The sequence below is a fragment of the Bos grunniens genome, chromosome X (genome assembly GCF_055505025.1).
Source record: "Bos grunniens cultivar Pamir isolate PY7600 chromosome X, Bosgru_T2T1.0, whole genome shotgun sequence".
Taxonomy (NCBI): domain Eukaryota; kingdom Metazoa; phylum Chordata; class Mammalia; order Artiodactyla; family Bovidae; genus Bos; species Bos grunniens.
The window spans coordinates 74276388-74301882 of record NC_141194.1 but is presented as its reverse complement, the minus strand read 5'-3'; the positions used below and the strand labels follow the sequence as shown (position 1 = coordinate 74301882).

Genomic DNA, 25495 nt, shown 5'->3' with positions numbered 1-25495 from the left:
CTGCAGATGGTGACTGCAACCATGAAATTAAAAGATGCTTACTCTTTGGAAGGGAAGTTATGACCAACCTAGATAGGAAATTCAAAAGCGGAGACATTACTTTGCCAACAAAGGTCTGCCTAGTCAAGGCTATGGTTTTTCCTGTGGTCATGTATGGGTGTGAGAGTTGGACTCTGAAGAAGGCTGAGCGCCAAAGAATTGATGCTTTTGAACTGTGGTGTTGAAGAAGACTCTCGAGCGTCCCTTGGACTGCAAGGAGATCCAAACAGTCCATTCTGAAGGAGATCAGCTCTGGGATTTCTTTGGAAGGAATGATGCTAAAGCTGAAACTCCAGTACTTTGGCCACCTCATGCGAAGAGCTGACTCATTGGAAAAGACTCTGATGCTGGGAGGGATTGGGGGTAAGAGGAGAAGGGGACGACAGAGGATGAGATGGCTGGATGGCATCACTGACTCGATGGAGGTGAGTCTGAGTGAACTCCAGTAGTTGGTGATGCACAGGGAGGCCTGGCGCACTGTGATTCATGTGGTCGCAAAGAGTCAGACACGACTGAGTGACTGAACTCAACTGAACTGAACTGAAGACAGAAAATTTTAAGAGATGAAATAAAATACATAAATTGAAGCTGTAATATGCTATTCACACATTTCAATTGATTATCTTGCATGTGCATCTCATTTTGGAACACACTAGAGAAGGCAATCAAGAAACAATGAGAAATGGGAAAACAGTCAAATATCGCAACATGTCTATCTTGTATATGGGCTTCCCAGGTGGTAAAGAACCTGTCTCCCAATTCAGGACACGAAAGAGATGTGCGTTTGATCTTTTGGTTGGGAAGATTTCTGCCACTGTTTTTGCCTGGAGAATGTCATGATTGGAGAAGCCTCGCAGGCTATGGCCCATAGGGTCACAAAGAGTTGGACACTACTGAAGTGACTTAGCATGCACTGCCTTGTATACAACTGGCCTCAGTCTCACATCATTAGGGCTGTAATATAGTTAAAATCCTGAGAGTTTTTATTCATTCCAAAGTGTACATTTTAGTGCAATAAATGATTGTGTGCATACAGTTTGTTACATAAGTGATCTGAACCTATATTTTGAAATAAAGGGGAAAATTAGTGACGGAAGTCAGAAGAGAATGGAAGTCATATTTAGTTCTAAAAACAAACAAACAAACAAACAACAAAACAGCTAAAAGCCCTGACAATTTAAGGTTTTTATCATAGCACAAATATTTTTCAAAAGTGAGTGTGAAATAGACATTGTTTTTATATTAAAATAAAAAAAATTGTGAGAGTTGTATGGCTAGCAGAAAGTACAAAAATACAAGTAAGAATTCTTCAGGTAGAAGGAAATGACCTAAGATAATACATACTTAAGATAAAAAAAAGAGCATAAGACAGCACATATTTGGGTGCAGAACATGAATATTAAGTATTTACACATAATAATGATAATCTGGTAAGCTTAAAATAAAATTTATAAATTTAAATTCAAAATTGATAGTGGTAATAAAGATTGGTGAAATAATTGGAGTTAAGGTGTTATAAGAAGCTTGATTAGGAGTTGTAAAGACAAATCTGTGATATACTTCTATAAATTAAAACATAACCACTAAATAATAACTAAAATTGTATAAATAAAATAATAGAGAAGGAAATGTAATTAAAATGTTTGATTAATATAAAGGAAAGCAATAAAGGATAAATAAACAAAAACATGGGATAAATAATAAAACTAAAATGATAGGTGTAAATTCAAACATAAAGCTATTACATTAAAAGCAAATGGACTGGGGACTTCCCTGGTGTGCAGTGAGTAAGAATCTGTCTGCCAAAGCAGGAGACACAGGTTTGATCCCTGGCCTCTGAAGTTTCCACATGCTGTAAAACAACTAAGCCTGAGTGCCTCAACTACTGAGTTTGTTTGCCACAACTGCTGAAGCCTGTGCATCTAGATCCTGTGGTCTGTAACGAGAAGCTACTGCAGTGAGAAGCTCATGCCCAACAAGAGTAGCTCCCGCTCACCACAGCTAGAAAAACGCCCGCACGCAGCAACAATACAGCAAATTCTTTACCCTCTGAGCCACCAGGGGAACCCAAGAATACTGGAGTGGGTAGCCTGTCCCTTCTCCAGGGGATTTTCCTGACCCAGGAATCGAACAAGGGTCTCTTGCATTGTAGATGGGTTCTTTACCACCTGAGCTACCAGGGAAATCCAAGAAAGACCCATTGCTGCCAAAAATAAATACAATTTTAAAAATCAAATGGACTAAAATCAACAAGTTATAGAGGTTTTCTGCATAACATTGGGCCTATAATTAACAATACTGTATTTTACACTTAAAAATTTGGTGAGTAGTTCTCATGTTTAATTTTCTTACCACAGAAAACTATATGGACTAAGTACACCACTTAAAACATGAATCTGCACAGTGGATTATAATAAACCTAAAATATAAGAGAACATGATTTTTTTTAATGGAAAAGGGATACACTGTGTACCTTAATGGATAATAAGCTTGTGGAGCTAAACTAATGTCAAAGTTACCTTTAAGATACATAAAGGTAAATAGGAATATTTTATAATGGTAAAGGGGTTAATCCAACAGAAAGATGTAATAATTCTAAATATGCATGTACCCACTGACATAGCTCTAAAAACCATAAAACTATAATTTATAAAAGGAAAAGTAATGTGGAAACTGACAATTATAGTTGGGAACTTCAGCATATTTATTTAAATAATTAATAGAACAAGAAGAAAAGAATATACAGTAGAGATACAAAAAAGTTGAATAACATGACTGACAAAAGTTGGCATAATATAAAGACATTACACCAAATAACTGCACAATACTATACATTTTCTTCAAGTTCACATGGAACATTTAACAAAAGTGACCATAGGCTAGGCAATAAGCAAGTCTAAACAAGTATCAAAGTACTAAATCATATGGCATATGTTTGCTACTCACAGTTGACTAAAGCTAGAAATCAACAACAGAAACTAAAAAAAAAAAAAAAATCTAAACAATTGGAAATTAAAAATACAATCTATGGATCAAAGAATAAATTACAATGGAAACAAGAAAATATTTTTAAAACATTTTGAAGAGCATAAGGTAAATACAGTATTTAAATATTTGTGGGGTGTAAAAACCTATTTGAAACTTTGGATGTAAAAACCTATTTAAAACTTTATAACTTTAAATTTGTAAATTAGAAAAGAGGAATAGCTGAAAAGTTAATGACTTAAGTATCTAGTTTAAGAAGCTAAAAACAGAACAGCAAAACAAAGCCAACATATATGAGGAAAAAATAATAAAATTATCATCAGAAAGAAATAAAAGATGCAAAAGCTTTATGCTAATGTATTGAAAATTTAGGTGAAATAAGCAAATTCCTTTAAAAAGAAAACATATTAAATCTGAAACAAGGGTTAAGTAGAAAATATGACCCAGAGGGATGGTATGGGGAGGGAGAAGGGAGGAGGGTTCAGGATGGGGAGCACATGTATACCTGTGGTGGATTCATTTTGATATTTGGCAAAACTAATACAATTATGTAAAGTTTAAAAATAAAATAAAATTAAAAAAATAAATTCAGCATAAAAAATAAAAATAAAGATAAAAAAAAAAGAAAATATGGATTGCTATATGTATACTAAAGACATTGTTTGATCATTAAAAACTTACCGACATAGAGAATTCCAGGTGTGGATGTCTTCATTGATTAATTCTCCCAAACACCTAAGGAAGAGAAAGTAACAATTATTCAAAAAATCTTCCAAAGAACAGAAAAAGAAGAATGACTTTTGAATTTATTATATGAAAAAAAACATAACGTTGATACCAAAATCTGATGAGGTCATTAATAGAAAAAAATCACAGACTTATATCTCTCATAAATATAAATACCCCTACCCTTAAACATTCAATCTAATTCAATACATAGAAAGGATAATCTACCACAATAAAGCAGGATTTAATTCAGGTTAGTTTAACATTTGAAATTCACCACATTAACACATCAAAATAAAGAAGGGAAAATTATATGAACATTTCAATATGCAGTCTAACAAATTCATGGTAAAATTTTAGCAAATAAAAATTGGAAAGAAACTTCCTTAACCTGATAGAGGATATTTAAGAAGACTAGAGAAAATACAAATACACAGTGCTGAAGCATTAGAAATATTCCCCTTAAGCTCAGAAACAACAAAAGGATATCTGCTAGTAAAACTTCAATGTAATATTTCACTGGAGGTTCTAGCTAGTGCAATAAGGAAAGAAAAATATAAACAAAATGTCAAGAATAGGGGGAAAAATAAATAAAACTGTTAGTATTTACAGGCAGCATGTTTATGTAGAAAATCCACACAATTAGAATTAATAAGATAATTTAGCAAAATAGATATAAGATTAAATGTGAAAATCAATTATATTTAGGTATACAACCAATTAGAAAATATTTTAATAATACAATTTGTCAGTTCAGTTCAGTTACTCAGATGTGTCTGACTCTTTGAGACCCATGGACTGTAGCACACCAGGCTTCCCTGTCCCTCACAAACTCCCAGAACTTGTTCAAACTCATGTCCATCAAGTCAGTGATGCCATTCAACCATCTCATTCTCTGTTAGTCCCCTTCTCATCCCACCTTCAACCTTTCCCAGCATCAGAGTCTTTTCCAATGAATCAGTTCTTCACATCCGGTGGCCAAAGTATTGGAGCTACAGCTTCAGCATCAGTCTTTCCAATGAATATCAGGACTGATTTCTTTAGGACTAACTGGTTTGATCTCTTTGCAGTCCAAGACTCTCGAGAGTCTTCTCCAAGACCACAGTTCAAAAGCATCAATTCTTTGACATTCAACTTTCTTTATAGTCCAACTCTCACATCCATACATGACTGCTGGAAAAACCATAGCTTTGACTAGACGCAATTTGTCTGCAAAATAATGTCTTTGCTTTTTCATATGCTGTCTAGGTTGGTCATAGCTTTTCTTCCAAGAGCAAGCGTATTTTAATTTCATGGCTGCAGTCACCATTTGCAATAATTTTAGAGTCAAAGAAAAATAAAGTCTGTCATTTTTTCTATTGTTTCCCCATCTATTTGCCATGGAGTGATGGGACTGGATGTAGGATCTTAGTTTTTTGAATGTTGAGTTTTAAGCCAGCTTTTTCACTCTCCTCTTCCACTTTCCTCAAGAGGCTCTTTGGTTCCTCTTTACTTTCTGCCACAAGGGTGGTGTCATCAAAGTATACATAGATGACACCACCCTTGTGGCAGAAAGTAAAGAGGAATCAAATACATAGATGACACCACCCTTGTGGCAGAAAGTAAAGAGGAACCAAAGAGCCTCTTGAGGAAAGATGTACTCTGCATCATGGGCTTCCCTGGTGGCTCGGAGGTTAAAGCGTCTGCCTGCAATGCAGGAGACGTGGGTTCAATCCCTGGGTCAGGAAGATCCCCTGGAGAAGGAAATGGCAACCCACTCCAGTATTCTTGCCTGGAGAATCCCATGGATGGAGGATCCTGGCGGGCTACAGTCCACGGAGTCGTAAAGAGTCGGACATGACTGAGCGACTTCACTTTCACTTTTCACTCTGCATCATGGCATCTGGTCCCATCACTTCATGGCAAGTAGATGAGGAAACAGTGAAAACAGTGACAGACTATTTTTTGGGGGTTCCAAAATCACTGCAGATGGTGACTGTAGCTATGAAATTAAAAGAAGCTTGCTCTTTGAAGAAAACTCATGATCAACCTAAACAGCATATTAAAAAGCACAGACATTACTTTGCCAACAAAGGCCTGTCTAGTCAAAGCTATGTTTTTCCAGTAGTCATGTATGTATGTGAGAGGTGGACTATAAAGAAGACAGAGCACCAAAGAATTGAACTGCAGTGTTGGAGAAGACTCTTGAGAGTCCCTTGGACTGCAAGGAGATCCAACCAGTCCATCCTAAAGGAAATCAGTCCTGAATATTCATTGGAAGGACTGATGCTGAAGCTGAAACTCCAATACTTTGGCTACCTGATGCAAAGAACTGACTCACTGGAAAAGACTCTGATGCTGGAAAAGGCTGAAGGCAGGAGGAGAAAGGGACGACAGAGGATGAGATTGTTGGATGGCATCACTGACTCAATGGACATGAGTTTGAGTAAACTCCAGGAGTTGGTGATGGACAGGAAGGCCTGGTGTGCTGCAGTCCATGGGGTGCAAAGAGTCGGACACAACTGAGGGACTGAACTGACCTGAACTCTGCATATATATTAAATAAGCAGGGTGACAATATACAGCCTTGACATAGTCCTTTCCCAATTTGGAACCAGACTATTGTTCCATGTCCAGTTCTAGCTGTTGCTTCTTGACCTTCATACAGATTTATCAGGAGGCATGTAAAGTGGTCTGGTATACCCACCTCTTGAAAAATTTTCCACAGTTCGTTGTGATCTATACATTCAAAGGCTTTGGTGTAATTAATAAAGCAGAAGTAGATGTTTTTATGAAACTCTCTTGCTTTTTCTATGATCAAACAGATGTTGACAATTTGATCTCTGGTTCCTATGCCTTATCTAAATTCCACTTGAACATCTGGAAATTTTTGGTTCACGTACTGTTGAAGACTGAATGGAGAATTTTGAACATTATTTGCTAGCACGTGAAATGAGTGCAATTGTGTGGTAGTTTGAACATTCTTTGGCATTTCCCATTTTTGGGATTGAAATGAAAACTAAACTTTTCCAGTCCTTTGACCACTGCTGACTTTTCCAAATTTGCTGGCATATTGAGTATAGCACCTTAACAACATCATCTCTTAGGATTTGAAATAGCTCAACTGGAATGCCATCACCTCCACTAGTTTTGTTCATAGGGGTGCTTCCTAAAGCACATTTCACTATACATTCCAGGATGTCTGGCTCTAGGTGAGTGTTCACACCATCGTTGTTATCTAGGTCATGAAGATCTTTTTTGTGTAGTTCTTCTGTGTATTCTTGCCACCTCTTCTTAATATCTTCTGCTTCTGTTAAGTCCATGCCATTTTTGTCCCTTATTGTGACCATGTTTGAGTGAAATATTCCCTTGGTAGCTCTAATTTTTTTTGAAGCGATCTCTAGCCTCTCCCAGAAATTCTCTGTTTTCTTCTATTTCTTTGCATTGATCATTGAGGAAGGCTTTCTTATCTCTCCTTACTATTCTTTGGAACTCTGAATTCAAATCGATATCTTTCCTTTTCTCCTTTGCCTTTAGCTTCTCTTCTTTTCACAGCTATTTGTAGGGCCTCCTCAGACAACCATTTTGCCTTTTTGCATTTCTTTTTCTTGGGGATGATCTTGATCACTGCCTCCTGTAAAATGTCATGAATCTCTATCCATAGCTCATCAGGCACTCTGTCTATCAGACCTAATTTCTTAAATCTATTTGTTACTTCCAGTGTATAATCATAAGGGATTTGATTTAGGTCATACCTGCATGTGGTTTTAAGCATTTTGTACTTATGTTAATGACATATAGCATAAGTACAAAATACTCAAAATAAATTTAGAGATATATGTGCAATGCCTCTACACTGAAGGATACAAATCAATGTTAAGATAAATTAAAGAAAACATAAGTAAATAGAGCTATATACTATATTCAGAAGGTTCAATGCTATAAATGTAACAATTCTTCCCAAATCATTCAATGTAATCCCAATAAAATTTGCCCTGACTTTTTGTGATAACTGACTAGATAATTTAAAATTTTATATGGAAATAAGAACCAAGAATATACAAGACAATTTGAAAGATAAATAACCAATGTGAAGGATATGTATTATTAAATATCAATATTATATATTGACATATTTTACCATATATCAATTATTAAAAAGTGACAGCAATTAAGATGATGTATGCAGGTCAAGAAGCAACAATTAGAACCTGATATGGAACATGCACTGATTCAAAATTGGAAAAGGAGTACAATGAGGCTGTGTATTGTCACCCCTCTTATTTGAACTACATGCAGGGTATAATGTGTGAAATGCCTGGCTGGATGAAGCACAAGTTGGAATCAAGATTGCCAGGAGAAATATCAATAACCTCATGTATGCAGATGACACCACCCTTATGGCAGAAAGCAAAAATGAATTAAAGAGTGTCTTGATGAAGGTGAAAGAGGAGAGTTAAAATGCTGGCTTAAAAGTCAACGTTCAAAAAACGAAGATCATGTTATCTGGCCCCATCACTTCATGGCAAATATATGGGGAAACAATGGAAACAGTGAGAGATTTTATTTTCTTGGGCTCCAGAATCACTGTGAAGAGTGACTGTAGCCATGAAATTAAAAGATACTTGCTCTTGGAAGAAAAACTGTGATAAACTTAGACAGCATATTAAAAAGAAGAGACATTACTTTGCAGACAAAGGTCCATATAGTCAAAGCTATGGTTTTTCCAGTGGTCATGTATGGATGTGAGAGTTGGACCATAAAGAGAACTGAGCGCCAAAGAACTGATGCTTTTGAACTCTGGTGTTGGAGAAGACCAGGTTGAGAGTCCCTGGGCTGCAAGGAGATCAAACCAGTCAATCCTAAAGAAAACAAACCCTGATTATTCACGTCCAACTCTTTGTAACCCAATGGACTATACAGCCTATGGAATTCTCCAGGCCAGAATACTGGAGTGGGTCACCTTTCCCTGCTCCAGGGGATTTTCCCAACCCAGGGATTTGAACCCAGGTCTCCCTCATTGCAGGAGGATTCTTTGCCAGCTGAGCCACAAAGGAAGCCCCAAAATACTGAAGTGGGTAGTCTATCACTTCTCAGGGGATCTTCCCAACCCAGGAATTGAGCCAGGGTCTCTTGAATTGCAGGTGAATTCTTTAACAACTGAGCTATCAGGGAAGCAAGGACTTATGTTGAAGCTGAATCGCCAATACTTTTGGTACTTGATGCAAAGAGCTAACTCATTAGAGAAGACCCTGATTCTGGGAAAAATAGAAGTCAGAAGAAGAAGGGGATGATAGAGGATGAGATGGTGGGATGGCATCACTGACTCAATGGACATGAGTTTGAGCAAGCTCTGGGAGATGGTGAAGGATAGGGAAGCTTGGCATGCTGCAGTCCATGGGATCACAGAGTCATACACCACTGAGCAACTGAGCAATAACAAGAAGTATCAGCCTGAAGACAAGTAGCCTACAATACAGACTAAGGAGTTAAAAAAAGAGAGACCTATATAGATATGGTCATATGAATTGTCTCAAAGTTGTTACACATTGAAGAAAAATTAGATTTTCAATAAACAGTACTAATCAACTGGATATCTTCTAGGGGAAAAAAAAAAAAAAAGTGATTCTTGACCTGATCTCACATTACACACTCAAATCAATCCTAGATGCAAAGTAGACCCAAAAGTGAAAGGTAAAAGAGTAAAGTTTCCAGGAGGTAACAAAGGAGACTATCTTAGTGATAGTGGAGTAAATGTTTCTTAAACATGACACAAAAATATATAACCATAATGGAATAGAACGACAGATTTGGCTTCTGTTATCCAGTTATCATTAACTCTAATACTCTTTCTTTTTACAGTAATGGAAATGTAAAAAAAAAAAAAAAAGTATAGAAAAGACATTTGTTCTTTCAATATCTTAAGAGAGATAGTATAGTCATGACAATAGTAATAACAATAATAATTAATATGCTTATTATCCTTTCTGTTTAAAATAGTTGCTGTTTAAAATATGCTTTCAAAGATACTATATCATTTCATATAATTTTACAATTTTTTACTCATTTAAATTTTTCTGAAGTGAAAATTTTCCTTCAAAATTTTCTGTTCTTTTAATATAAATTTGTTTGTTTTAACTGGAGGCTAATCACTTTACATTAAAAAAAAATCTCCATTCTTTTTCAGTTTATGTGTATCTTACTTCAAATCTACCTTTTATAAAGCTGACTTCCTTATTGTCCTATTGTTTTTGCTCCACTTGTTTTCATTCATTACTATTCTTGCAGTTGTATCCCCTGGTAACTGAATGAGTCAATCCTTCAAATTTGAACAAGAAAGTATTATGTGATTTTCATTAATTTATTCATTCAGCTAATTAATATTGAGCATTGTAAAAAGTTGATAAATGACTCCTCAAAGTATTCATATCCAAATCCCTGAAACCTGTGAATGTTGTTTTATATGGAAAAAAGGACTTTGCACATGTGACTAAATTAAAACCTTGTGAACAGGAAATTATTTGATTACCCTAGAAGATACTAGATATAGTCACCAGAGTTCTTATAAAGAGGGAAACAATGGGGTTAGAGAAGAATAAAGCAGTTTGATGATAGGCCTTGTTTCCATTGTGGCCCAAGAACTAGCCTCAACCCCCCTCAACTAGCGTCCAGGAGTCCCTGGAGAACATTGTTTTAGACAATCTCCCACAGATAAGACAGCCTTTGTGGAAGTCCAAATTTCCAGGAGAATGATTATAGGTTATAATGAGAGCAAAAAATATAAATTTGGGTGCTTGGAGAGGGTCAGAGCAATACTTGACTTTATAGACATCATCCCTCCCTTAAGGTAGCACAGTATACTGCTAAAAGAAATCTCCTTGGCCTATAATTTCTCCCATAAGAGACAGTAAGGTTGTGTGAGTGAGCATCCAGCTTCCTTGCAGTGTATGATGCTGTCAAAAAGGATCATTTCTCTGTCACCACATATAGAATACTGAGTCATGAGCAGCATGGATGGAAGCAAGAAGAAGCTGAGAGAGCAGCAGATATGACCCTCCTAGGGCATTAAAGGAAAGTAAATCCTATAGCCCTGGGATTTCTTTGGAAGGAATGATGCTAAAGCTGAAACTCCAGTACTTTGGCCACCTCATGCGAAGAGTTGACTCATTGAAAAAGACTCTGATGCTGGGAGGGATTGGGGGCAGGAGGAGAAGGGGATGACAGAAGATGAGATGACTGGATGGTATCACTGACTCGATGGATGTGAGTCTGAGTGAACTCCGGGAGTTGGTAATGGACAGGGAGGCCTGGTGTGCTGCGATTCATGGGGTTGCAAAGAGTCGGACACGACTGAGCGACTGATCTGATCTGATCTGATAGTGTTGCAAACTACATCATGAAGCCTACCCACAAGCTGCTGGAGATGACTTGCTCAGGAATATCCACAACTGGCCCTCAGGCATCCCCAGAATATCATGTGCTTTATCCATACATACTCCCACCCTGTGGCTGGTTCCTTGTATATATTTTTAATAATGGTGAGTGTGAGCTTTGAAAGAGAGTTAGTGAGCATGCACAGAAAGCTGGCATGAATCTGTGGGCCAAAAAGAAACCACAAATATGAGCTTTGGTTCTGCCACTAAGAAAGTAAAATGGAGACTTTCAGCAGTGGCCCTGGTACACTGTAAGATCGAAAGATGGTTACAAGCTTAAGAATTCTGCTGCAAAAGGGATCAAGAAACAGCCATAGAGGGTCTGAGGAAACCCCAGAACCCCTAGCAGGTCTGATGGAAGGTATTTATCTCCCAAAGAATAGAGGAGGTTACTGCTTCTTCAAATGTGAAGCCAGTAATGTAAGACTTCAAGAAACGTGAAAAATCAAAGAAACATGATACCACAAAAGTATCATAATTATCTTCCAGCAACCAATCACAAAGACATAGTGATTTGTGATTTATCTAATAAAGAATTCAAAACAGCTGTTTTAGAGTTCAATAAGCTACAAGAAAGCACAGAAAGACAATTCACTGAAATTAGGGAAACAATACACTAACAAATTTAACAGTTTAATAAAGTGGTGGAAATCATTAAAAAAAATTCTCAAGCTGAAGAATATAGTGAATTAAATAAAAATGCAATACACAGCAGAGCACAAAGCTGAATAGATCAAACAGAAGAAAAAGCCTAAGAATGGAAAAACAGGACTTTTGAAATTATTCATTCAGAATAGAACAAAGAACACAAATGAAAAAGACTGAAGAAATCCTATGTGATCTACAGGATACCATTAAGAGAAACAATTCATGAATTATTGAAGAAATCTTACAATTCAGAAGAGAATGAGATGGTATATTCAAAGGGCTGAAGGAGAAAAAAGGACTATTACTCAGCTATAAAAAACAACACATTTGAGTCAGTTCTAATGAGGTGGATGAACCTGGAGCCTATTACACAGAGTAAGTGAGAAGAGAAACATCAATACAGTATATTAATGCATATATATGGAATTTAGAAAGACAGTAATAACAACCCTGTGTGCAAAACAGAAAAAGAGACACAGGCATAAAGAACAGACTTGGACTATGTCAGAGAAGGAAGGGGTGGAATGATTTGAGAGAATATTATTGAAACATGAATATTACCATATGTAAAATAGATGACCAGTGCAAGTTTGATGCATGAAGCAGGGCACTCAAAGCAGATGCACTGGGACAACCCAGAGGGATGGGATGTGGAAGGAAGTTCAAGATGGGGGGACACATGTACACCCATGGCTGATTCACGTCATTGTATGGCAAAAACCACACCACAATATTATAAAGTAATTAACTTCCAGTTGAAAAAAAAAAAAAAAAACACCCTGCCAACAAAGAACATTTTATCTAACAAAAGTTTTCCTTCCTAAATAAATGAGAAAAAAAGAACTCAGACCAAAAAAAAAATTACAGAGTTCATTACCATTAGATGTTTCTTACAAGAAATGAAAGTTCTTCAATGTGAAATTAAAGGATAATAACTGATAACATGAAAAGACATGAATATATTCAACACACTTGGAAAAGGAGTATATAGTCAAATTCAGAATACTTTAATACTATAATATGATTATATGTTAACTTAATCGAAGTTAAGTATTTATCAGTGAAAAATAAACTATAACATTAAGAGTTTTTTTAAACTGATGGAACTGCAAGGCAAAAACTTTTAGTAGATACACAAAAGATAAAGGAAAAGGGGAATAAAAACAACTTACTATGATATTAATCAATTTAAAAAGGAAGGCAGCAAGAGATGAAGGAAGAAAGAAACAAGAGAACTATAAAACAATAAGAAAGAATAACATGACATTAGTAAGTTTTTATTTATTAGTAATTACTCTAAAAGTAAATGGATTAAATTCTCCAAATAAAATACATAGAGTAGCTGAATGAATGTAAAAACAAGACATAACTATATGATACTCACAAGAGAGTCACTTCAGTTTTAAGATCACATATAGATTCAAAATGAAGTGATGGAAAAATATATTCCATACAAGTGGAAATCAAAAGAGAGCTTTCATCAGAAAAAATAGACATTAAGTAAAAAACCATAATCAGAGAAAAAGAAGGTCCTTTTATGATTATAAAGAGATCAATTCATAAGAAGATATAACAATGATAAATATATATTCAGCAAAGATTAGAATACCTAAATATATTAAGTAGATACTAACAGGTCTTTAGGCAAAAATATGCACTAATACAATAATAGTGTGGGACTTCAATACCAACTTGCAACAATAGATAGATTCTACAGATATAAAAATCAATAAGGAACAATTAAATTTGGAATATATTTTATACCAAAAGGGCCTAACAGTCCATCCAATAACATCAGGATACATATGCCTCTGAAGAGCACACAGAACAGTCTCCACAAAAGATCATATGTCAAAGAACATGTTTTAGAAAGTTTAAGAAGATTGAAATAATATCAGACATCTTTTCCAATCACCATGATATTACAAATATTATACAGTATGATTACAAATCTGTAAATGTGACTCTATATTAATAGAATGAAAACTGAAAATCACATAATAATTTCAATAGGCACAGAAAAAGCATTGACAAAATATAACATTCTTCCATATAGAAAAAATACTCTCAACAAATTGGCTATAGAAGAAATGTACCTTAATGTAATAAAGGCCATCAATGGCAAACTCTCATTTTACATTACACTAAATGTTTAAATGTTGAAAGCTTTTCCTCTGTGATCAGGAACAAGTACAACCACTCTTGCCACTCTTAGTCAACATAGTAGAGGAAACCTTAGCCAGAGCAATTAGGCAAGAAAATAAATACACAGCATCCAAATTAGGAATAAGTCAAATTATTTTTGTTTGCAAATATGTGGTCTTGAATATAGAAAGTCTTGAAGATTCTACCAAAAACTATTAGAACTAATCAGCAAGTTCAGTACATTTGCAGGATACAAAACATATAGAAATCAGTTGCACTTTAATACACTAAAACCAAAATATCTGAAAACTAAAGAAAACTATCTGATTTACAAAAGTTTAAAGTAACACAATCCTTATAAATATATTTAGCCAAAGAAGTTAAATAGCTACACACTAAAAGCTATAAGATTTTGATGAAAGAAAATATATAAGATACAAATAAATGGAAAGGCATTTCAAGTTCATGAATCAGAAGAATAATGTTGTTAAAATGTCCAGACTACCAACCAAAAGCCATTTATAGTTTAAATGCAATCCTTATGAAAATGTCAATGGCGTTTTTCACAAAAATTGAAAACACAAATCTAAAATTTGTACAAAACCACAAAAGACTATGAATATCCAAAGCATTCTTGAGAAAGAACAAATGTTGAAGACTCACAGTTCCTGATTGTAAACTACTCTTAAAAACTAGAATGTACTTGCATAAAAAAATTATACAGACTGTTATAACAGAATCGACAACCCAGAAATACCAAGATAAAAAAATGGGGAAAAGATAGCTCTTCAATGAAGCTGAAACTGTTCAGCTCCTAGAAGAAAACAGGAAAAAAGCTTTTTGATATTCTCTTGTCACTGATTTTTTTTTTTTTTTTGATATGACAGCAAGAAAGTACAGGCTAACAAAAAGAGAAATGAATAAGCTGAAAAGCTTTTTTACAGCAAAAGAAACAATACCAAAAAACAACAACAACAGCCTATGGAATGAGACAACATGTTTTCAAATTGTCTATCTGATAAAGGGTTAATATTCAAAATATATGAGACACTGATACAGCTCATCAGCAGAAATAATCCAAACAACCCTATTTTTTTTTTAAAGTGAGCAAAGAAACTGGAGATACTTTGCCAGAGTATTTATAAAAATGGCCAACAAGTATATGAAAAGATGCCCAACATAATAATCAGGGTAACTAATATCAAAACTAGAGTGTGATATCATCTCATATATGTTAGAATGGCTCTTATCAAAAATAGTAGAGACAAGTATTGGTGAAGCTGTGGATAAAAGGAAATTTGGGCACTTTGGTACAGATGTCAATTGGTATAGCCACTGTGGGCAACAAGAGGGAGGTTCTTCAAAAATTAAAAACAAAACTACCATATTTTTATAGCAACTCTACTACTGGACATATATCTAAAGGAAAAGAAATCACACTTGAAGAGATATGAGACTTATCTATCATCTATCAATCATTTATCTAATTTAGCCATGATAAAGAAGGGAGTTCTGGCATTTATGACAACATGGAAGGACCTTGAGGCATTATGATAAGTGAAGTAAGTTAGTGAAAGACATATACAGTACAATCTCACTTATAAATGGATTCTAAAGAAGCCATACTTAAAGAACAAACTGAGAGGTGGGGGAAAATTCAGAGGTATCATTCAAAGTGTACAAACGTTCAGTTAAAATATGGATAATTTCTGGTATTTATTGTGTTGACTATAGTTAACAACACTATATTATATACTTGAAATTTGGTATGAGAGTAGACCATAAATGTTCTCACCACAAAAAGAAATAGTATTTTTGTGATGTAATGGAAGTGTTAAGTAATCCTACTGTGGTAATTATTTTGCAATATGCATGCATAAAAAATCATCACATTGTACACCTTAAACTTAAACAATATTACATGTTAACTGTATCAGCAAAATTCTGTAATAAAAGGAAAGACAATGAGAATAGAGAAGAACAGAATAGGAGCTATACTTTTGGTGGAGAAAATCCAGCACCCAGTGTTGTGAGTTGATTTGTGCCCCTTATAAAAATAAACACAAGTCTTACCAGTATAGGAGCTATACTTTTGGTGGAGAAAATCCAGCACCCAGTGTTGTGAGTTTATTTGTGTCCCTTATAAAGATAAACACAAGTCTTACCAGTTGGTACTTGTGAATTTGACCTTATTTGGGAATAGTGTCTTTTACAGATGTAATCAAGTTAAGATGAGATAATTCTGGATTAAAGTGGGGCCGACTACAATGACTGGTGTCATTATGAAAAGGGGAAACTTGGCACACACACAGGGAGAGTGAATTTTGTGATGTTGGAGGCAGAGATTGAAGTGATGCATCTATAAACCAAAGAATACCAATGATTGCCAGCAACTGCTGTAACCTAGGGTAGAGGCATAGGCCTCCCTCAGAGCCTCAAGGAGCCAAATCTGCTGACACCTTAACTTTGGACTTAAAGCTTCCTGAAGTATGAGACAATTAAGCCACTCAGTTTATGGTAATTTGTTTTGACTGCCTTAAGAAATTGTCACACTTCAAATTATACTCAGGCATGAGCAGGAAAAGGGCATCTATAATAAAAGAGAAGGCAGAAAATAGGGTTGTAATATGCCTGTAGATTAGTATATATTCAGTAGTGATGATGATGAAATTTTCCCCTAGCTGAGAGTAGGATAGAGTGTAGCTATTATAGATTTGAGAAGAGAGGAAAAAGTGAGGAACACTCATCTTCAAGAATAGGAGAGCTATAAATAGATGATAGAAGTTTAATATTATTGCCAGGTACCATTAACAGTACACTTGCAGTTTGTCATCATAAATATGAATTGAAGCCAATCATCATGGTTACATGTCTTTCCTTAGTCATGTTCAGTTGCAAAAGTGCCACCAACCACTGTGGAGTAATAGGAGAATCGGATTTAACTAAAATTAGGGTTTTTGTTAGCAGAAATGTCAAAAGGAGAGTGGGGAGATGGAATTGAGGCTTTATGAAGGGAAACACTTGTGCTGATTCACCATGAGAGTGTAAGAATCTAAGATAGGTAAGAATTTATAATGGGTAAGAATATTAGTAAAGCCATGGAGAAGGGATTGATGAGTTCAATGATTGTAAATCAATGGTAAGTTTTGGAGGGGTGGAAACATTGTTGGAGTGGGGTTATTAAAGTTACCTGAGGCAGTGGTTGCAGAGTGAAATGCTATAAAGTGAGGTTTTGGAGGGCTATGTATGGAAGTGAGCCATTGAAATTAGATGAAAGGCAAGATAATTGGACATTAAAGATGGCGGAGAAGAAGGATGTGCACTCACCTTTTCCTGTGAGAACTCCAAAATTGAAATTAGCTGCTGAACAACCATCCACAGGAAAAAGTTGGATCCAACCAAAATATGATACCCCACATCCAAGGGCAAAGAAGAAGTCCCAACAAGATGGCAGGAGGGGCAAAATTTCATTTAGATTCAAACCTTACACAGGCCAGAGATGCTTGAAGGGTGCAAACAAAGTCTTGTGTTCACAGGACCTAGGGACCGCACAGGAGACTGAGCCATACCTGCCTTTGAGTGTCTGAGCGTTTCCTGCAGAGGCACAGGTCAGTAAGTGGCCTGCCTCAGTGACAGGATCTCTGACTGCAGAAGGCCTGGGAGGCACGATATGTGGCATCAGACCTTTTGGAGGAGATTGACATTAGCCCCATCATAAAGCCACAGAGCAGAGGACTAACAAACTGGAGAAAAGTAATACCAAAGAAGTTCTTGTAGTGTTACAAAAGTTCTATGGCCCACAACAGATTTCCCAACCTGGGGATCTGGCAAAGGGACTGTGAACCCCCAGGGAATTTGAACGCCAGTGGGATTTGACTACAGAACACCCACAGGACTGGGGAATCAAACTTTTGGATGGCATAAACAAAATCTTGTGCACACCAGGACCCAGGAGAAAGGAGCAGTGACCCCGCAATAGACGGAGCCAGAGTTGCCTGTGAGTGTCCAGGAGTCTCTGGTGAAGGCATGGCTCAACAGTGGCATGCTGCAGGGTAAGGGGCACTGACTTCAACAGTCCTGGGATCCACATGGTGCTGGCATAAGTCTTTTGAAAGAGGTCACCATTACTGCCATTACTCTTACCATAGTTTTGCCTCAGGCCAAAGTACAGGGAGGGGACACAGCACCACATCAGCAGAAAATTGGATTACAATTCTACTAAGCAAGGCCCCACCTATCAGAGCAAAACCCAGTTTGCCCACAGCCAGTACCAAGCAGGGCTTCCCTGGTGGCTCAGACAGTAAAGCATCTGCCTGCAATGCGAGGGACCTGGGTTCAATTTCTGGGTCAGGCAGATCCCCTGGAGAAGGAAATGGCAATCCATTCCAGAACTCTTGCCTGGAAAATCCCATGGATGGAGGAGCCTGATAGGCTACAGTCCATGTGGTTGCAGAGTCAGACACGACTGAGCGACTTCACTTTCACTTTCAGTACCTAGCATCAGGAAGCTTCCACAAGCTTCTTATCCTTATCCATCATAAGGCAAACAGAATGAATAGGACAATTACAGAAAACTAAACAAACTGATCACATACATCACAGCCTTATGTGACACAGTGAAACTATGAGCCATGGCGTGTAGGGATACCCAAGACAGATGAGTCATGATGGAGATTCTGATAAAAATGGTTCACTGAAGAAAGGAATGACAAGCCACTTCAACATTCTTGCCTTGAGAACCCCATGGACAGTATGGAAAAGCAAAGGGATACGAAACTGAAAGATGAACTCCTCAGATCAGTATGTGCCCAATATGCTACTGGAGAAGAGTGGAGAAATATCTCCAGAAGGAATGAATAAGTTGAGCCAAAGTGGAAACAATGCCGAGTTCTGGATGTGTCTGGTAGTTAAAGTAAAGTCCAATGCTGTAAGAACAATAATGCATAGAAACCTGGAATGTTAAGTCCATGAGTCAAAGTAAATTGGAAGTGGTCAAACAGGAGATGGCAAAAGTGAACATTGACATTTTAGGAATCAGTGAACTAAAGTGGGCTGGGATGCATGAATTTAATTCAGATGACCTTTACATCTACTACTGTGGGCAAGAATCCCTTAGAAGAAATGGAGTAGACCTCATAGTTAATAAGAGAGTAAAAATTGTAATCAGTTCAGTTTAGTTCACTCAGTTGTGTCCGACTCTTTGTGACCCCATGAATTTCAGCACGCTAGGCCTCCCTGTCCAATACCAACTCCTGGTGTTCACTCAAACTCACGTCCATCGAGTCGGTGATGCCATCCAGCCACCTCATCCTTTGTTGTCCCCTTTTCCTCCTGTCCCCAACCCCTCCCAGCATCAGAGTCTTTTCCAATGAGTCAACTCTTCTCATGAGGTGGCCAAAGTACTGGAGTTTCAGCTTTAACATCATTCCTTCCAAAGAACACCCAGGACTGATCTCCTTTAGAATGGACTTGGGTGCAATCTCAAAAACGACAGAATGATCTCTGTTTCTAAGACAAACCATTCAATATCATAGTAATCCAAATCTGTGCCCTGACCACTAATGCCAAAGAAGCTCAAATTGAATGGTTCTATGAAGACCTACAAGACCTTCTAGAACTAATACCAAAAAAAGAGATGTCGTTTTCATCATAGCTGACTGGAATGCAAAAGTAGGAAGTCAAGAGATACCTGGAGTAATGAGCAAGCTTGGCCTTGGAGTACAAAATGAAGCAGGGCAAAGGCTAACAGAGTTTTGCCAAGAGAACACACTGATCATAGCAAACATCCTCTTCCAATAACACAACAGACGACTTTACACATGAACATCAACAGATGGTCAATACCAAAATCAGACTGATTGTTCTTTGCAGCTTAAGATGGAGAAGTTTTATACAGTCTGAAAGAAAATTGGGAGCTGACTGTGGCTCAGATCATGAACTCCTTAGTGTCAAATTTAGACTTCATTTGAAGAAAGTAGGCAAAAACAATAGGTCACTCAGGTATGACCTAAAACAAGTCCCTTACGATTAAACAATGGAAGTAACATATAGATTCAAGAGATTAGATCTGATAGACAGAGAGCTTGAAAAACTACAGATGAAAGTTTGTGACATTGTACAGGAGGCAGTGATCAAAACCATCACCAAGAAAGAAATGCAAAAAGGCAAAATGGTTGCCTTAGGGTGCCCTTACAAATAGCTGAGAAAAGAAAAGAAGCAAAAGGCAAAGTAGAAAAGGACACATATACATGGGGGGTTGTAAAAAGCCTTTTTAAGTGAACAATGGAAAGAAATAGAGGAAAACAAGAGTGGAAAGACTAGAGATGTCTTCAAGAAAACTAGAGATAATAAGGAAACATTTAATACAAAGATAGGAACAATAAAGGACAGAAACTGTATGGACCTAACAGAAGGAGAAGATATCAAGAAGAGGCAGCAAGAATAGACAGAAGAACTATACGAAAAAAGATCTTCATGACCTAGATGGCCATGATGGTGTGATCACTCACTTAGAGCCAGATATCCTGGAGTCCACAGTCAAGTGGGCCTTAAGAAGCATCACTACGAACAAAGCTAGTGGAGTTGGTGAAATGCCAGCTGATCTATTTGAAATCCTCAAAGACAATGCTGTGAAAGTTCTGCACTCAATATGCCAGCAAATATGGAAAACTCCGCAGTGGCCACAAGACTGGAAAAGGTCAGTTTTTACTCCAGTCCCAAACAAAGGCAATGACAAAGAATGTTCAAGCTACCCCACAATCACTCTTTCACACACTAGCAAAGTAATGCCCAAAATTCACCAAGCTAGGCTCCAACAGTATGTAAGCCAAGAACTTCCAGATGTTTAAGTTGGATTTAGAAAAGGCAGAGGAACCAGAGATCAAATTGCCAACATCTGTTGGATCATAGAAAAAGCAAGAGAGTTCCAGAAAGACATCTATTTCTGATTCATTGACTATGCTAAAGCCTGTGGCTGTGTGAATCACAACAAACTGTGGAAAATTCCTAAGCAGATAGGAATACCAGACCACCTTACCTGCCTCCTGAGAAACCTGTATGCAGGTCAAGAGGCAACAGAACAGGAAATGAAACCATGGACTAGTTCCAAATTGGGAAAGGAGCACGTCAAAACTGTATATTGTCACCCTGTTCATTTAATTTATATGCAAAGTACATCAAGTGAAATGTCAGGTTAAATGAAGCACAAGCTGGAATCAAGATTGCTGGGAGAAATTTCAGTAACCTCAGATATGCAGATGTCGCCACCCTTATGGCAGAAAGTGAAGAGGAACTAAAGGGTCTCTTAATGAAAGTGAAAATGGAGAGTGCAAAAGCTGGCTTAAAACTCAACATTCAAAAAAATGAAGATAATGGCATCCAGTTTCATCACTTCATGACAAATAAATGGAGAAGCAATGGAAACAGTGCCGGACTTTATTTTCTTGGGCTCCAAAATAACTGCAGATGGTGACTGTAGCCATGAAATTAAAAGACACTTGCTCCTTGGAGAAAAAAATCATTGAAACCCTAGACAGCAAATTAAAAAGCAGGGGCATTACTTTGTGGACAAAAATCCATCTAGTCAAAGCTATGGTGTTTCCAGTAGTAATGTACATATGTGAGAGTTGGACCATAAAGAAGGCTGAGCATGGAAGAATTTATGCCTATGAACTGTGGTGTTGTAGAAGACTCTTGAGAGTCCCTTAGACTGCAAGGACATCAAATCACTTAATTCTAAAGGAAATCAATCCTGAATATTCATTGGAAGGACTGATACTGAAGCCAAAACACTAATACTTTGGCCACCTTATTTGAAGAACTGACTCATTGGAAAAGATCCTGATGCTGGGAAAGACTGAAGGCAGAAGTAGAAGGGGACAACAGAGGTAGAAATCATTGTATGACATCACCGACTCAATGGACATGAGTTTGAGCAAGCTCTGGGATATGTTGAAGGAAAGGGAAGCCTGGTGTGCTGCAGTCCATGGTGTAACAAACAGTTGGTGATGACTGAGAGGCTGAACAACAACAGAAAAATCACAAGGAATTGACAAGAGTACAGTTGATAGTACTGTACAGCATGGTAGTAGGCCGCATAAGAAAATCATGGCAAAATGAAGTGGAGCAACAATGGAATCAGCAAATGGATATAGTAGAGAAAGCTATCAGGTGACATAATCTGATGGCACGAGATTCCAAGCAAGCTCTTTTTAAGGAATAGAGAAGAGAAAAGATTTGGAAATGCCATTGAGGAAACAAATCTACAGTACCTCTGAGTTCTGTTTTATGAAGGGATATGGGAGAAAATACTTCTCACTAGAGAAGGATTTACTTATAACACTGTGTTTAAAAGAGATAATAATGTCCAGTAGTGACATAATCTGAGCCCTTTGTGATGTAAGAGGCAAGAATAGACATAGGCAACATCAAACTAGAAATACATTTTAAAAGCACTAGGGAACTAAATCATTAATTTCTAGATAAAATAATTCTTTCCTTTGTTTTTTTTTTCAAACTATGTTGCATTTTCTGATTCTAAAAATAATACATACTTTTTGGAAAAAAAAATCCAAACATTATAGAAATATATCATTTTAAAAGGGAATAGATCTCTATAATTCTTTAGAATTTTAATTTCTGAGACAAAGGTTTTCTAAACTTTATTTTCACTGTTGAAGTTGTGCAGTTTTTCATATTTTTACTGATCTTTGACTTTTTTTCTGCAAATTACCTCTTCCATCTTAACTATAGCTTTCTTACTGGTTTTTACATGCTTTTAAAAATAGGTTGTGTCATAAGAATTTTCCATTTTTGTGAGTTAAAATGGCTGAATATTGATAGTTTTATATGGTTCAACTTAATATATATGGATATTAGCTGTTAGCTCTAAGTCAATATCACTTACATCATCATAATTTTTTGTATTACTGTCAGTAATACTCTTTTAAAGGAGATTGGCTTTTAAAATAGAGACTAACACTGAATGATGTAGCCACTAAATCCTGAAGAAATACTTTTGTTTAATTCCTATGAATAAAATTTTATCATCCACTTAATGATACCTTGAAAAATCAACTAACTATAATGTCTTAATTGGCAATAATATAAAGTCTTCCTTTTTATCAGAAAAACAGGATGGCCTAATGTTCTTTACATAGAAAATTAAGTATACCAGAGTACCATAATAAAGTCTTACTATGTTTCATTATGCTTTTCATTTTGAAGTGCCTTCACACACAGTAATTACTTCCCTTCTCCCTAAAATAAGATGTGGTTATAAGTACACATATACACACATTCAGAGTGATTAAAATATTCAAGGCCATGCAGCTATTTTGTGAAAGAGCCTGAACTAGTTAAATTTCAAAGTAAAACACTTAAGATGTTATGGAAATTTTGTACCTCTGTTTAAAATACAACTTTCATTCATGGCCAGGTAGCTCAGTTGGGTAGAGCATGATGCTAGTAAAATACAAATTTTAATCTATAAGTAGCTACTATTAGAGGAACATTATATTAAAATATAAATATGAAGCTAAATTGAGCATACTAACCGTTAAAAACACTAAAAATTATTGAAAAGAGGACTTACAATCTTGGAAGAGACATTTCCCCTGCCTATAGGTTGCCAGGACTTTAACACTGTAAGTTCAAACTGGTAACGCTGAGTGATGACATCATAAAGAGACTGTAAACAGCAGGAACTTAAAGGGATAAGACACAGTAATTACATTTTGCAGTGCATAAGTGCTTCTGAAATCTATTCAATAACTTTAGATGTGTTCACACACAATATTTCACAGTTTGAACTGAGAGAATCAGGTTTTCATTGATTGAATCTATTTTTATTATTTTTTTAAATTAGAGTAAAATTGCTTTACAATGCTGTGTTGATTTCTGCCCTACAACAACACAAATCAGCCATAATTATACATATATCACCCCCGTCTTGAACCTCCCAACCTTCTCCCTATCCCACCTCTCTAAGTCATCACGGAGCTCCAGTCTGGGCTCTATGTGTTACACAGCAACTTCTTACCAGTTATCTGTTTTACATATGGTAGTGTATATATGTCAATGTTACTTTCTCCATTCATTCCACTCTCTCCTTGCCTGACTGTATCCACAGATGCAGTCTCTAAATCTATGTCTCCATTCCTTCCCTGCAAATAAATTCATCAATAACATTTTCTGAGATTTCATACATATGTGTTAATATACAATATTTGTTTTTCTCTTTCTGACTTACTTCGCTCTGTATAACAGGCTCTAGGTTCATCCACCTCACTGGAACTGACTCAAATTCATTATTTTTTATGGTTTAATAATACTCCATTGTATATATGTACCACTTCTGCTTTATCCATTCATCTGTAGATGGATATCTAGGTTGTTTTCATGTCCTGGCTACTGTAAATGGTGATGCAATGAATATTGGGGTACTTGTGTCTTTTAGAGTTGTGGCTTTCTCAGGGTATAGTCCCTGTAAGTGGGACTGCTGGGTTATATGGCAGATTTATTCTTTGACCCATCTCATAGAGTAACGGAAATGAAAATAAAACAAACAAATGGAATCTAATTAAACTGAAAGGTTTTTGAAAGGCAAAGGAAATGATAAACAAGATTAAAAGACAATCCTCAGAATAGGAGAAAATAATTGCAAATGGAACAACTGACAAGTGATTAATCTCCATAATATATAAGCAGCTCAAAATCAGAAAGAAAAAAACCCAGCTCAATCAAAAAATGGGCAAAAGATCTGGGCAGAAATTTCTGCAAAGAAGACAGATGACCAATAAACACATGAAAAGATGCTAAATCTCATTAATTATTAGAGAAATGCAAATCAAAATTACAGTGAGGTATCACCTCACACCAGTCAGAATGAAAGTGAAATGAAAGTGAAGTTGCTCAGTCGTGTCCGACTCTTTGTGACTCCATGGACCGTAGCTTACCAGGCTCTTCAGTCCATGGGATTTTCCAGGCAAGAATACTGGAGTGGATTGCCATTTCCTTCTCCAGGGGATCTTCCCGACCCAGGGATTGAACCCAGGTCTCCCGCATTGTAGGCAGACGCTTTACTGTCTGAGCTACCAGGGAAGTCCACCAGTCAGAATGGCCATCATCAAAAAAATCTACAAACAATAAATGCTGGAGAGGATATGCAGAAAAGGGAACCTTCCTACATATTTGGTGAGAATGTAAACTGATAGAGCCATTATGGAGTATAGTACGGTGATTACTTAAACTAGAAATGAATCTAATTGCTTAAGACACATCTAATTGCTTGATATCAGTTTAACATGAGTTTTGGACATGTATATGTCCACACAAATCTGTGTAACTGTGTACACATGCACCTGTGTATGTGTGCATGAGAGATATATGGGCCAAAAGGAAAATACAAGAATATTCCTCTCTAAAGAGCAACTGTAGTGTGTACATTTTCTTCACATTCAGGCTCCTTTTCCTACAAAACTATATATATGCTTGAAGATACGTTCCTCAAAAAAAAAAAAAACTTAAATATAGTTTATTCT

The 25495-nt window shown here is 36.5% G+C and overlaps 1 long non-coding RNA gene across 1 annotated transcript; it reads right to left on the bottom strand.

Moving 5' to 3' along the window:
* Window positions 1–859: 859 nt before the first annotated feature.
* On the bottom strand, window positions 860–23601 carry LOC147340715 (uncharacterized). The gene is made up of 2 exons (XR_015158369.1): window positions 23548–23601; window positions 860–3759 (listed from the first exon to the last, which is right to left on the bottom strand). It is a non-coding gene; the product is annotated as an uncharacterized LOC147340715 (long non-coding RNA).
* Window positions 23602–25495: the final 1894 nt, after the last annotated feature.